This window comes from Topomyia yanbarensis, chromosome 3, assembly GCF_030247195.1.
Source record: "Topomyia yanbarensis strain Yona2022 chromosome 3, ASM3024719v1, whole genome shotgun sequence".
Lineage (NCBI taxonomy): Eukaryota > Metazoa > Arthropoda > Insecta > Diptera > Culicidae > Topomyia > Topomyia yanbarensis.
The window spans coordinates 339,812,404-339,825,719 of NC_080672.1; the positions used below are offsets into that span (position 1 = coordinate 339,812,404).

A 13,316-nucleotide genomic window follows, 5' to 3' on the forward strand; every position below is an offset into this window, starting at 1 on the left:
GAACTGGAAACGTTGCTAGGAAATTAAGATCAACACGTCGGCATCCTTTTACAGAGGCTGAGAGCAAACGTAAACAAGAAAATGGAGCGACTGGAAGTTGAGCAGTGGCTCCTACAGTTCGGTACACGTAATATGCATACACGTCAATGAGATAATCAGAGCTTGAGAACATGTTGAGTAAATTTTCCACCGAGAAAAGAAGGTTTCCCGCAATAAGTAGAATAATTAGTTTACAAGTTGATGAAGCGATAAAAATTTATTCATGGGGGCGATACGAAATCCCCTTTACGCTTTTTATCACCTTTAATGTCAACTAGTCTATAGAAAGGTGTTAAATAATCAATAAACTCGACAAGCCATTTAACATCTGATAGGAGAAGGCACTGCACAATTAAAGAAAATTCAAACGATAAGGTTTCTTTAATTATCCATTAATCTATGTTGAACCTATGTCACACACCCATCGTGCTAGTTCTAGATAGCAAGCTGAATCGCGTGTTCATAGTTCCCATTTATTATTTCCCCATTCAAACTATCCTAGCTATTAGTCAGTCAGCATTTCCGTTTCACTAAGCATTGAGCATTTTCAATTATTAGAAAAGGCATTTTGTTCCATTCCACTGCTTTACCTTTTCTTGCCGTACCAACACACACAAGTTATGATTTGAAAGCACAAGTACACCATATGCGCTTGACTCTTCATATCTGGGTTGATTTTATCCGTTTCAGTACGATTATGGTTGGATTCAAGAGAGCAGCGAGAGTTCGCCAATACCGCAACTAGGCTTACACGCAGAATGCATTCATACACGCAACGAATCGACTAACTTTCGGAACGTGTTCATCCCTTGCTCACAATAGGGTAAAAAACACAACCCGAAAACCCCCATTCATTCAATGTATATGTTGTACCACTCACGAAAAAAATAAGCACTGTTATGCTGCAGACCACACGATTGATTAGCGAATTGATATTTCCAAATTTCCCCCATGCCGGCCCGCCCATCATGTTGCAACCGCTCTCGAATAATTGCCTCATCGAACTTCTGGTGTAGACCCAGAAGTATTCTATTTGGCTGATTCGGCGGTTCGCATAGGATCACGAGTACAGACGTGCGTCTAGGGGGCACAGACCCCGCCCGTCGGGGCCAACATTCGGTGAGCGGCGACGATTGGTTGTTTTAGTGTGAGGTAATCAGAAGACAATTAAACTCAAATCGATGCACATTTAGAAGCAATTATTTATATTAGCGAACAAATATGTTTTCAAAATTTTTCTACTTCTAAATTTTTTGCTGTACAGCTTAAAAGTTATAATTTGAACAAAACACAGTCAGATCGTGTTTTTTTTGTGTTTTCCAGTGTAAATTTTACCACGAGAAATAACAACAGCATAACGGTGTGTAAAATCAAAATTTCAGCCACATGCATATCATTGACAATGAATCTAAAATAGATAAACTCGAAACAATCGAGAACATCATTCGCTGCCAGCTCATTCGTGTCGTACGCACATGTTGCTTAATATATCTATTTTTCAGTTTGATTTATTCATTCAGTCTATAAACTCTATATGGCTTTTCTCGTTGGATGTACCTTACGTGTTCGCTGCATTTGCAGGGTGTCATGCAACTGCATCTAGTACTAGAGCTAAATCTTTATATGACAGCTAACCAATTTACATATTCATTTATTTACTTAGTTTGGCATTCTTTTACTAACTTATTTATAGGTTTACTTGTTTATTTTAATATTAGTGAATTATTTATTTATTTGTTCATTCATTTATTTATTTATTTATTTATTTATTTGTTTATTTATTTATTTATTTATTTATTTATTTATTTATTTATTTATTTATTTATTTATTTATTTATTTATTTATTTATTTATTTATTTATTTATTTATTTATTTATTTATTTATTTATTTATTTATTTTTATATGTATTTATTTATTTATAATTCTAATTCATACCTAGTATGGGTTTAAGAGCTACAGAACTATAACGACCGGATTGCAAAAACTTATGTTTTCCTGAAGTCTTGTTCAATACCGCCCATTTTCTCTCGGACGTTTGGTTCATCATTAAGAATCTGAGTGAGATTACACAATTATTGAACTTATCTGTGATTGACTAGGGATTCAGCAACCTTTCAAAAATGAAAGGTTGAACCTAATTTGTACAGCAAAACTATTTGAGAAGAAGTTTCCTATCAATCCTGCTTTGTGAATATAATATGCACTGAAAGAAATTTATGACATTTAAAAAAATCAAAAATTTATTTTAATAGCATTCAATTACAAGCAACTCATATTTTAATGTTTCGCTTTTGTTAGTTAAAACACAAAGAAAAAGCAAATGTTCGAAATATAATTGCATTATGTACATGGTAAAGCGATAGCCTTGTACGCAGCTCACCTGGGTTCGATTCCCAACCCTGCACGTAAGATTAGAAATTTTTCAAAAAAAAAAAATTCTAACCCGAAAAAAGAGGCTAATGACTAAGGTTTAAACCTCTATAGTCGAAATAAAAAAAGAAAAAACCTAATAGTAAATAAATTTTTCTAACAAGAACTTTAATCAAGTTTTATTTACATTTCATTTCATTTACCAGACGAAAATCTAATTTTTATACCCAATATGATTCTAATTGTCATTCCAATTGAAATGCTCTTAACGACAATAAAAAAGAAATAGATTGAACTTGAATGCTTTGGTCATTTTGACTTACACTGCTTGTCAAAAAACAGCTTAAGTGTGCTGAGACCGCATATAATTTTTCAAAACTAGAAAAAATATGACGAAAAACGCTTTTAATCCACCTAACAGTGTGATGAGACATTTCTTATAACTCTTATCACTCTCTTCGGATATTATATCGTTTGAGAACATTTAGAGCTTGATGCTTCGTGATGTTTTTGATAACACATACTACATGGGATAGTGGCAGGACTCAGAGAATCGCTCAAATCAGCATAGGACAACATCAGTGCTAGAAATCTCAAACCAAAGCAATGGGAAAGCGAAAAAATGGCCCATAAAATAGACATACAAACGAATTATTGCTAATGCTCTGTTAATAAAATATCTAAATTCCTCAATCAATGCATTGTGGTGGGAAAACTGAATTTTCTTAAAGGGGTTATATATTGTACTGAGCCAAAAAAATCGATTTTTTTATTGTTTTGAAGTTTATACTTTACTCAAATTTCCAACGCGACTGAGAACTAAGAAATCTACGCTTTTTCTTGAAAAGGGCGATACTAGCAGTGATACCATTCAAAGAAAATCAACAGTGAATATTTCCAGACTTGGTTTTATTTCCTATTTAGGAGCTATTGTGTTTTTTTTTACATTCTTGATTGCATGATTCAGTGATCGAAACCCAAAACTTTATAAAGTATTTGAAATTATTAAATTAAAATTTGTTTTTGCTATTCAAATTGACAAAATGATAGTATCGCCCCTTTGGCGATTGTTTACCTTTTCAGTCCCACCTATCAGCATTGAAGTATCGCCCTTACGTTTTTTTACAATAACTAACGTTTTACACCACCGATTTCGTCCGGGTTTTTTCAATAGCGATCATTGTTACTATTTACAGCTGGTATCAGCTTAATATTCCTAAAAAATACGAAAAAAACAGTTTCGCCTCAAAACTGCTAGCAAAAAAGTATCGCCCTGTTTGTTTGCATGGAGCGTGGAGGGCGAAACTTTAAATAAACAAAATACAGTTTCGCCCGTTGTATTTTTTGCTGTAGTTTAAGAAAGCAATATCGTAGAATCCAAATTTTTAGGTTAATTTGTTGCGTTTCAAAGCCCCCATTCGCATGTATGAAAAAAGCCTTATGTTTACATTTGATGATGATGATGGTCCCACCTCATACCCCCACAAAGGTGTGAGCTGAACGATTTATCTAGAAGATAATTAATATTTTAAATCATGACAAGACCAGTTAACAAAAAAACGGACTGGTTCAATTTACAGACATAGCCTTTCCTTCAAAAGAACGTAACCAGATATATTTCGAATATTCCATCAACAATCAGGGTCCATCAAGAAAATTTCCATTCCGGGAAGATACTTGATAGAATCGGGAATTGAACCCAATAGCTTCCATTTCTGATAATTCTCTGTAAGACTCCTCCCGCCTGACCAAGACATCGGTACTACCACCTGCTAAGGTGAGAAGTGACGAGCCTAGTGGCAGTGCAGAGTCTAATCGAGTTATATCATCCACATCAGGCCCCTTTATTGAAAGTTGCGTACCACTAACCCAAGGCAATCCAGGGATATTCCTTTCCGGGAATACCCTGGATTGATCAGGAATTGAACCCGATATCTTGTTTTATCAGAAGAAGTCACCAAGCCCCACACTCAACGAACCAACTCCGTTATTGCCGCTATGGCAGCAATAACCGAGATTAACTCTATTGTCGAGCAAAGCCAGCAAAGCAACTCCATCATCAAATCAGACCCTGATCACAACAAAAGTCTAAAAGCTTCAATTCAACCCGATGAGCTCTTAGTACTGGTCACCATGTTCGATTTCAAGTTAGTCTCTATCTGCTTATCGCGCGCGTGGCTCAGACTTCTGTAGACATCTCATTATTTTTTTAAAAACTATAATAAACAATTAACAAAAATCCATCATCATCATAGCGAATATAATAACTTAGTGTGACTAAATGCAAATAATAGAAGAGAAAAAAAAAATACAATCTTCGTGGTATTACATAGTTATTCAAATAACTCCAAAATATAAAAAATCAAAAAATCTGTCTACAAAGCAGATTTTACGTGTGAAATACATAGTGTTTTGAACTCCGCTAATGTTGCCGCACGTTTAATATGTCTAGGCATCGAATTGAAAAAACTTATTCCTTTATACAACAAGGAGTTCTGTGATCTACTAAATAAAAAGTTAGGTGTTCTTGCATCAGACGCGTTTCTAGTGTTGTACCTATGCACATCACTTCCTCTTTCAATTCGATCACACAAATATCGAGGCAGCATTCCATTAATAATTTTAAAAATGAACACCATTGTTAAGTAATAAATTCTTTGCTTCACAGAGAGCCATTGTAATGCGCTTAGCATGAAACTAGAGGAAGTGTATCTGTTACATTTTAAAATTAATCGCATGATTCTATTTTGCAATCGCTGTAACCTCAATATTTGTGTTTGATTGACAAGAAACAAAATGGACGGGCAGAAGTCAATATGTGGTGAAACAATAGATTTATATAATAAAATTTTACTACTAATTGTTAAATCATTTTTCAGACGACACAATATACCATACTTTTTAGCAATCTTTTTGATGACATTGTCGATGTGAGACTTAAAGGTTAACTTATCATCAATGATTATTCCAAGATATTTTAATTCACTAACGCGATCAATAGTCTCACCATTTATTTCAACGTTCACGTCAGGCCTAGTATTAGCCGAAGAGATAATCATATATTTAGTTTTAGCAACATTTAACTTTAATTGTTTAAATTTTAACCAACGAGCAAGGGAATGCAAATCTTCGTTCAAATGCGCCACGGCTTCATCTATATCCTTAGCTGCAATGAACAGAACAGTATCGTCAGCAAACAAATTTAAGTCACAAAATCGTAAAACTCGCCTAATGTCATTTATATACATAATAAATAAAATAGGACCTAAGACACTACCTTGCGGCACTCCAAGAGGATTGTCGAGAGGACTAGATACAAAATCGTTAAAACTAGTTTTCTGAGTTCTATCACATAAATAGTTTTCATACCACTTATGTGCTATCCCTCCGATACCAAATCGCTCTAAAGTTTTCAAAAGTAAAGGTCTCGAAATTGTCTCAAAAGCACGTTTCAGATCCAAAAATACAGCAAAAATAGTCTCTTTAACCTCGATTTTCTCTTTCCACTTTGCTAACACTTGATTCAAAGCGGTTCCGCAAGAGTGTCCCTCTCGGTATCCCGATTGCTCCGGAATTAGCTCATCAGCTGGCCCTTAACAACAAGTTTTAAAATTTTCTCTAATGTGTGCAACATGTTAATGGGGCGGTACTCTTCGGCTTTATCCGTCCCAGTAACTTTGGGAATAGGAATCACAAGTGATTCCTTCCAAGCTGTCGGCACGTGCCCAGTTTGTAGTTTGTAGTTCAATGTCAATCTTGGAATGCAAAAATCACGAGCAGTAGCACGTAATGATATTCCAATTTGCATCGGAGCAATTGCTCGACGAATACTATAATCATCATGTTTTTGTGTCTTTCGCTTGTAATTATGAACCATTTTGCATAAAAATAATAAATAATAACAATAAAAATATATTCCAATCTGAAAAATTAAAATTTTCTTAGCAAAAAAGCGGTCGGATTTACCCCACTATTTAGTGGTCGGATTTACCCCACCGCGTCATTTTTTATTACGATGCAATTAAAAAAAATATGAAAAAGGTTGAACTAAATTCTTTTATGCACTTTGTAGGACTTTATTCAAAGAATTTAAATCCACTTACATTTATTATGCAATCACTTTAACAACCAGACATATCCTGTAGTCAATGAAGCACAAAAGTCAAATCAAAAATTCTAAAAACACACCTTTTGTCGTTTGAGCATCTCAATGTAGACTGATGAAAAGCTGTCATACCACCATTATGATTATTTTTGATGCTCTACACGACAACATTGATATTAGTTCGCGTAGTGCTTCTGATTTTCGGTAACAGAGGGGGGTCGGGTTTACCCAACGGTCGGATTTGCCCCACCTTACCCTATTAATGTGAAACACAGTGAATAATACATACAATAAAGACCCATTTTCATCAGTCTCGTGGTGCATTTTAGGCTGACAAAATAGGGACATTGACTAAATCGGGCAATTTTTTTTTCTTTATAATAAACTGAAACTGTTAAAATATTCTTCCCGTCCCTTGATGTGGTCTGATAACTATTTCTGATTATGATGAACTTTTTATTTTCGCATATTTCCATCTTCATGATAAGGAAACATGCTCAAGAAAGGATTTACTCGAATTCAGTCTTGTTCGTCTGCTAGAGCCCATCAAACATATGTTCATATTTGGCTGATAAAATCGGGGTTTCAATTTATTATAATAGATATTCAGCATTCGAAGAAGTTTCTTGTGAACGAGCGTAGAACGACTTTGTTTCTACTTACTGGAAGTCAGCGGCGTAGCCAGAAATTCGGTTTGGTGAGGGTTTGGTGAAAATCGATCTTACTGTCCAAACGGCATAATTCCGAAACCATAATTTTTGAAGTTTTAAAATTAAGCAGAATTATTTTTCAGAAAATAGTAACAGAGTTCGTGTCTTTAGCGAATTTGTTGAGTCTTTATTGTAGTCATGAATGTTAACCTGAGAAAATTCACCATAAATACTTCTTGGGCGATATACCGTCAGAATTATTTTATCAAATGAAGCGCTGTTTAACGTTTGTAAAACTCATCGAAAATACTAAACCTCCGAGATTGGCGGTTTCAGAATGATGCTATCCTTAAATTACCGTTTTTGAGCATTTGACCTATACATATAATTGGCCATACAACAAAAATCAAATGCTCATCAAAATCGATCAGGACCTGCTAGAGTCGCGTGGAAATCGTCATTTTTCATAAATTTCTCTCTACATTCGGAAAGTGTTATCCTCGTTATTAATCATATTACGTTTTCGTCTCAACTCGACGCATTTCCAAAATAAAAACCTGTTTTAATCCACCTAGTGGTGCAATTGTGCTTTTCTCATTTGTCCAGACTACGATTCCATGGCTGGTTATGTTCAATACAATGGTGGAAATGAATATTACATGTTCAGTACGATTTGCACATACGTACAATGGATCAACAGCCACGATCTTGAGATACTATGTGATACTGAAACATCGCTTGAAACTAGCGGCGGATCATGGAGAAAGATCCGGGAGGTCCGGGTCCTGCCGAAAATTTTCAACTTGTTAAGAAATTTTAAACTAGTTTTAATTTTAAAGTAGCAACCCCTCACTGCATACTCCCTCCGGGCCGGTATGATTGTCGATTTTTAGAGTGATTGCATAACCTTTCTATATGAGAAATGCAAAAATGTGCAAAAGTCCAAAAAAGTCTTCGAGTTTACATCAAATCTCAATGTTTCATGCATTTTAAAGTCATTTGGCATCAAAAAATACAAATTTGATTTTGCAAATGTTTCATTTCAGTTTATATGGGAATTTGATGTGTGATTGCACTCTTCAACTCGTAACTCTGGAACCGGAAGTCCAATCAATAAAAAAAAATCAATTGCAGCCGATGGGAAGGTTGTACCTTTCATTTGAGACTAACTTTGTGCAAATCGGTCCAGCCATCTCTGAGAAACCGAGGTCACATTTTTTTCCACATACACATATACACACATACATACACACAGACATTTTCCGATCTCGACGAACTGAGTCGATTGGCACATAACACTTGGCCCTCCGGGTCGGGATTAGATTGACGAATTTTAGAGTATATGAGAAAGGCAAAAACATTTTTTGCAAATGTTGAAAGTTATGCATTTTTTTGGTGAGCAGTTCTATGTTTCATAGACATTAAATCAATTTTAACTTCGCTTCCTATTAAATAAAGACCTTTATTACAGTACATCTCCACAAAAGCGAGCTCAATTTGAAAAGAAATCTGAGGATTATGATTGATTACAGAACTCTGGAAATTTCTATTGGAATATTTTCAGGCAGGAATTTGATATTGATGCTATTAGACAACTGTGAAATCAAGACCAATAGATCAGTTACATATCAGGACCCCATTCCGACAATTTATCAAAAGTCCTCATGATGTTTAAAACAACAGGTTATCAATCTACGGATCAGATAATTGTTATTGTAATATTGAATTAAATCAGTCTGCATCAATAAATTTTCAACTTCAATCCATTATTTTTTTTGGTTGTGGTGGGGGGGGGGGGGGGGGGGTAGGGGGGTTGTATGGTGTTAAACCCCAAAACCTTCTCTTGGCTACGCCGTTGCTTGTAATTATTTATTTCGCTTTTCATGTTCCGATATGTTTCAGATCGATCCGATGGTTATAAGTTACAAAAATTGCAGTCAGAAGGTTCGTACAAATGAACATTTTTGCACTGATAAGTTATAAAGTTCCTTCCAGACAACTTGAAGGTGTTCGGTGATTATTTCTAGCGGTTGTAGATAGAAAAATGAAATACAAAATTCGTTTTATCGTAATAATGTTTGGCTTACTTCAATGGATTATTACTATATTGAACAATAAATAGGCGACAAAAGGTAATCCACAAACAACAAGTCATAACTTTTAAAGTATTCAAAATAGATATTTGAAGTCTTCAGTAAAGTTATTTGCAAAAGTAAGAGCTAAAAATTTGCTGAAGGCATCATTTCGATATAATCACTTCCAAGAAAATTTATGAAAATATCTCACTCATAGGGAGATTAATCAGCAAAAGCACTATACCAAAAGAAAGGGCATATTGCCTCCATTAAATTCTCCGAAGATACTATTGACCTAAAATAAGCCGTTTTGGCGTTAATAATAGATTACATGTTTTTGGTCATATTTCTGGCAATGGGAAATGATAAAAATCTTTCGTCCACATTTAATGTTAACTATCTCTTTTTATAATAGTCCGATTTCTACAATCTATAGCTTGTTCGAAAGGTATTCATTAAAGCTGTCTAAAAACATATAAATTGTTAATCTATATTGTCAATTTCGGCAAATAATTCAAAAAAACTGCAAAAAACGCCATTTTTACGCATTCAAACATTCATATCTTGGAAACTAAACATCAGAATCAAAAACAAATTAATAGCGTTCATACTGTTTTTTAGTTCTTTCATTTAAAATTGGTTTGGATAAGATCGGTTCAGCCATTGCTGAGAAACACGAATGAGAATTTGTCCGTTACATACACACACACACAGACACACACACACACACAGACATTGTCCCAAATCGTCGAGCTGAGTCGATTGGTATATAAGACTCGGCCCTCCGGGCCTCGGAAAAAATCTTGAAAGTTTGAGCGAATTCTATACATTTCTTTTATAAGAAATGTAAAAAGGTGTCTTCTGTTTGTTTACGTTAGGATTAGTGTTTATAAACATTTGAAAAGTTTTTGTATCATGTATCATAAAAAATGCGAAGGAAAATAATTCAGGCAATTCAGGTGTGCGCTTGATTGCTAGATTGAATAGCGTAATCAGATTTTGTAAACGAGGTCTCGTTCTTAAATTAAGCACTTTTAAAAAGAAGACAAGTGTAATAAAAGTATAAACATGGTTGTGTACTAGACTGCCCAGAAAAATAATTCATTTTTGAAAACTCAATTGGTCCACCCGAGTCGATTGCCACTCCCACCAGGAGTACTTGCTCCAAATTTGAAGCAAATCGAACAACTCTACCTACCGGACCAACGTGCCCGAAGTTTGTGTGGGATTTTTCGATAATTTACATGGAGAAAACCCACTAGCTCGCATTTTCGCCGCTAGGTGACACTGTATGCATTGAATTATCACTGTAAGTAAAAATAAGAAAGACAAAATTAATTGTCTACAACTTTGTCGAAGACTGCTGGTCAATCCAGCTTTGTTAAAAGAAGTTATTAAACTTTTAACGAAGTGATGTCTGAGTCAGTTTTGCATGGGGCCTAGCAGTGGATGATTGTTTATCAGTACTAGATTCAAACAAACTAAACATTTTTGTGAAATAATGGTTAGATTTAGCTCAATAGTGTATTCAGAAGAATTGTAGAACATAATTGGCGATTCTACGTTGAAACCGCTCGCAGATAGCGCTGGAAGGAAAGTGTTGCTGATTTTATTCTGTTCTGTCATAGTGCATATATTTTCTGTAAACATTGGTAAAAAATGACTTTTAAACGCCAAATTACCGATCAATTTGTTGATAATTGTTTATGAAAATGGAGGATGTTCACGTAAAACAAAACGACACTACTCTTGATAGCGAATTTTATTTGCTTCAAGCTGGGAAAGAAATAGACAGTATACAGTTTATAATCAAATAGTAAATTTAAAATGACTTACATAATTAGTGCGCATAGTGAAAGCAAATTCAAGACTGGTGTTCTACTAGCTTTTGATTATGTAAATCCGATAATAAACGTTCTCCCAACTGCGGTTATTGTAAATATATAATTATTTTAATTCAATAAATCCACGTTATTTACCTAACCTATTTCCTCAGTCGGCTCTTACCAAACGTGTGCCACCTTCGAACGGCGTATCGAACGCACTTCAGATTTTAAAAATGATTAATTCGACACGTGGTTTAATTGTACGGGATAGTTTTACTGGACGACTAATCGCGATGCTCCTCTCGACAACTTTGACATACCATATGCCACACTGCTGAGTCATATGAACTGTTACTCGATTCAACACAAGGTTGTCTTACCGAGTAGTGTTGCCGGAGGCATTTCTGTGCCAACATTCCCCCTCTCGTAACGGTGAGTGTTGACCTCAGCTCTGCCCGTTGGTGTCACGTCCAACACTGCTAGCTTTGACACCGGTCGGCGAAACAGTCCACCTGAGGTTTGAACGATCGCCTGTCTTACTCGACCATCTTGTGCTTTCATTACCTCCAACACTCGTCCCCGGATCCATCAATTTCTCCGCGTTTCATCAATAATTATTACCAGGTCCCCAGCTTCGACAGGCTTAACTTCACGAAACCACTTCGTACGTTTGGTTAGAGTCGGGAGATATTCACGAATCCACCGCGACCAGAAGCAATCTAGGTTTCTTTGGATCAAGTCCCAAGAGTTGCGAATGGTACGTCCGTCCGCCGTCGCTATGGCTGGTTGTTTGATGCCATTTGAGCTGCCCAAAAGAAAATGGTTTGGAGTCAACGCTTCATGCTCCACGGAATCGATAGGTAAATAAGTTAACGGCCTAGTGTTCACAATCGCCTCCGCTTCTACCACCATCGTCTGCAAAGCTTCGTCTGTAAATCTGCGATCTTGTGGGAGATTGATCATGGCAGCTTTTACGGATCGCACCATTCGCTCCCATGAGCCACCCATATGTGGGGCGGAGGGAGGAATGAACACCCACTTTGTACACGCGTTAGTGAAAGTTTCAGCTGCTTCAGTTTCTATTCGTTTGATCTGCTCCTTCAGGATATGATCGGCTCCGACAAAGTTCCGTCCGTTGTCAGAATGGATTTCAAGTGGTGCCCCTCTACGGCATACGAATCGTCGGATGGAAGAAATGCATGACTGTGTGGATAACTCGTGGGCTACTTCGACATGCACTGCACGAATTGTGAGGCATGTAAATAGCGCAATCCATCTCTTCACATTTGTCCTACCGACTTTCACTAGTATAGGTCCAAAGTAGTCCAGACCTACGAAACTGAAAGGACGTACACAAGCGGACAAACGGGCCGTCGGTAATGGTGCCATCCTCGGGATGACTGGGCGGGTTTTGTGCACCTTGCACCATTGACATCCCCTCGTTATCTTTTTTATAAGAACGCGAAGCCTTGGTATATAAAAAAGATGTCGCAGCTCATTACACACAGTCTCGGGATTCCCATGGAGAAACTTGCGATGATAATGGTTTATAATAAGGCTCGTAACTTGATGAGTCTTGGGAAGAATCACAGGATATTTCATACTCCAAGGAGCCAGTTCGGCTGCACCTATCCGCCCATTTACTCTTATTACGCCGTCTCCGTCCAGCTTTGGAGTTGCTGTGTAAATGTCGCTAGATTTCAAGAGGGTGGCTTGTTCGTCAAAGGGCAAATCATTGTTTTTTGCGAGGAGTACAAGCTCATCGGGGTACACCTCTCTTTGTACAAGCTTCCATATCAGGGTTTCACCGTCTTGTAGTTCCTTTTGGGTCAGCACGATTCCTCGCTCGGTCGCGTTCGATCGGCTCTTCCTTTGCTTCCAAATGGTAACAGCTCTTGTCACATATGCCGCCGCTCTTGAAAGACGACTCCAACTAGAAAAGCGACCAAAATCAATCAAAGCTTCCGGTAATGTCTCTTGGTGAAGAAAACAAGGGCGAATCTCTTCTTTGGTAGAAAGAATTGGCTGCTTCGATCGTGGCCACTTATCCTCTGGCAAATATAGGAAAGCAGGTCCCGTATACCAGCGACAAGTTGCATCAAAACAGGGTCCTCTACCCCATTTAGTGGCTTCGTCGGCGACGTTAAATTTACTCGGTACCCATCTCCATTCGTTTTCGCTGGACATAGTTAAAATTTCCCCTACACGACAAGCAACGAACTGTCTATATGTACGGTGATCGGAACAGA

The 13,316-nt window shown here is 36.7% G+C and overlaps 1 protein-coding gene across 9 annotated transcripts in view; it reads left to right on the forward strand.

The window, feature by feature from the left end:
- The window catches only part of LOC131694076 (potassium voltage-gated channel subfamily KQT member 1), a 1,057,856-nt gene that overhangs the window by 991,867 nt on the left and 52,673 nt on the right, over window positions 1-13,316 (forward strand). The gene's annotated exons all lie outside the window — the stretch shown is intronic.